Here is a 2,628-nt window from a genome sequence, read left to right as displayed (position 1 = left end):
AGCTGCGGGACAGCGCCCAGGCCCAGAGTTCAGGCCCCACGACCGGACCCCCCCAAAAAAATAAAGTTTTCTTTATCTTAATAACTTGGGAGAGTTATTTGCCTTGGCTTGCAGGGTTTTTTGGGGAGGGCAGGCAAGAGGGAGAGGTATTGATATATCAAGCTCTTACCCAGCATTTTCTTTAATCATTTTCTTGATCATGCCTGAATTCTACCATTTTTGCAGGTTAATTGGATTTTTATGCCACAGGCTAGCTTCTCAGATGCTCAGATCTCAGCCTCGAGAGCTAGCTCAGCCTCTGAGGTAGCTAGGATTATAGGCATGAGCCACCCATCTTCTAGCTTAAAGATTTTTTTTCCGGTTGTGGGGCTTGAACTCAGGACCTGGTTGTTGTCCCTCAGCTCTTCAGTTCAAGGCAAACGCTCTACCACTTGAGCCACAGCGCCGCTTCTGGTTTTCTGATGGTTAATTGGTGATAAGAGTAGCTATGATTCCAGGTTGATCCATCGGCGCCTAGCTCTGCAAATTTTTTTTTTAAGATTTCTTTTATTAGCATGCATTACTTGTATACACGGAAGGGTTTTATTGTGACATTTTCATACATACATACAATGTATACTATCAACTTTACTCCCCTGTGTCACTCCCTTTACCCATCCTTTTAAAACCGTTTGGACACTGGTTCATACCTGTAACCCTAGCTAATCTGGAGGCTGAGATTTGAACAACTAGCCCAGGGAAGAAAGTTTGTGAGACTCTTATCTCCAATTAACTACCCCAAATCCCAAAGTGGAGTTTTGGCTAAAGTGGTAGAGCACTAGCCTTGAGGGAAAAAAGGAAAACAATTAAAGTTCAAACTCTGACAGCATCCAGGCCCTGAGTTCAAGTTCCAGGACCAGCACAAATACAAGAAATACGGGGCTGGGATGTTGGCTCAGTGGTAGTGCTTGCCTCGCATGCTTGAGGCCCTGGGTTCGATTCCTCAGCACCACATGAGCAGAAAAACCAGAAGTGGCACTGTGGCTTAAGTGGTAGAACACTAGCCTTGAGCTGAAGAGCTCAGGGACAGGTCCTGGCCCAAAGTTCAAGCCCCACCCAAAAAAAAAAAAAAAGAATTTGAAGCTGTGTATAGAGGCTCGTTCCAATAATGCTGACCACTTGGGAGCTAGAGATTGGGAAGACTGAGGTTTGAGAACATCCTGGGCAAAAAGCTCCCCAGACCACATCTAAAAGAAGTGGTACCTGTGAGAAGTGAGGCCCACCAATTACCATCTAGGAAAGGCTGAAGACAAGGCTCTAGCATTCTGTGGGAGGCAGGAAGAAGATGCTCTGGGCAGTTGGGTCAGGGCCTCTGTTTTAATGGGCTTTCCCTCCTTTTGTCTGTCTCCAGGACTGGAGGGGTGGGGCTGAGTAAGAATTGCTGTCTTTTCTATTGTCCTGATGATGTGGGAGTAGATTCCTGTGTAGCTCTGGGCAGTGAATGATATTCTGAGAGCAGGGTTGTGGGGGGAGGCTTTGGCCAGGTCCCTTCTCTTAGGCAGGAAGCAAGTAGGGCTGGGGGTGATCTTGGGTCTCTTACCTCCTCACACCAGTGCTAGCCTAGCTCCCAGGGCTATGCTTGGAGGAGCAGGCTTCCTGCCCTCCTTCCTTGAAGACTCTGTGGTTTGGGAAAGCCTGAGAATAGTGGGGTTGCCTCATCCTCAGTTCCTGGCAAGAGACGGAGACTCAGGTATCACTTAATAAAGATCTTTTTCTTTTTCTTGTTTTTGGTTGGTCGTGGGGCTTGAACTCTGGGCCTGGGCGCTGTCCCTTAGCTCTTCAGCTCAAGGCTAGCGCTCTACCACTTGAGCTACAGCATCACTTACGGTTTTCTAGTGGTTTATTGGAAATAAGAGTTTCATGGACTTTCCTGCCCGGGCTGGCTTTGAACCATGATCCTCAGATCTCAGCCTCCTGAATATCTAGGATTATAGGCATGAATAACTGGAGCCCGGCTTAATAAAAGATCTTAAGCTCAAAAAAGAAAAAGGCTGGATGGGCACCACCACTACTACCATGTCCAGCCTGTGAGAAATATATAGCTGGAGTGCGACCCAGCCTGGTCTATATGTAAAGACAAGATCTTCTTGTCTCCTAGGGATTTGGCTGGAGTGGTAAAGCACCTGCTTAGCAAACTGAGGCCCTGAGTTTAAATCCTAGTATAACCCCCCCCCCCACAGATTCTTCCCACCTCCACCAAAGGATCTTAAAACAAATAGTTGTAGTCAAAGTTAGTGGTACATTCAGCATTTTGGAGGTGAAGCAGGAAGATTACTTGCCTAGTATTTCAAGACCAACTTGAGCAACAAATTGAGACATTGCCTCAAAAAACAAGAGAATATAACTGTGTGCCTTCAATCCTAGGTGAGATCTGAGAGTTACAGTTCAAAGTCAGTCTGGGCAAGAAATCCATGAGACATCTCCTGTTAACTACTAAGGAAAAAAAGCCAAAAGTAGAGCTGTGGCTCAAGTGCTAGAGCATTAGTTTTCCATGAGAAAGTTAAGGGACAGCATCTAGGCCCTTAGTTCAAAGTGCAGTACCAGCTCTCTCTCTCTCTCTCTCTCTCTCTCTCTCTCTCTCCCTCTCTC

The 2,628-nt window shown here is 46.5% G+C and overlaps 1 protein-coding gene across 1 annotated transcript in view; it reads left to right on the top strand.

Annotated features, from left to right (window-relative positions):
- Positions 1-2,628, top strand: part of Jmy (junction mediating and regulatory protein, p53 cofactor) — a 69,980-nt gene that overhangs the window by 4,474 nt on the left and 62,878 nt on the right. The gene's annotated exons all lie outside the window — the stretch shown is intronic.

Source organism: Dipodomys ordii, unplaced genomic scaffold (assembly GCF_000151885.1).
Source record: "Dipodomys ordii isolate 6190 unplaced genomic scaffold, Dord_2.0 Scaffold28, whole genome shotgun sequence".
Lineage (NCBI taxonomy): Eukaryota > Metazoa > Chordata > Mammalia > Rodentia > Heteromyidae > Dipodomys > Dipodomys ordii.
The sequence above is the reverse complement of the archived record's forward strand: the minus strand, read 5'-3'. Positions and strand labels throughout refer to the sequence as shown.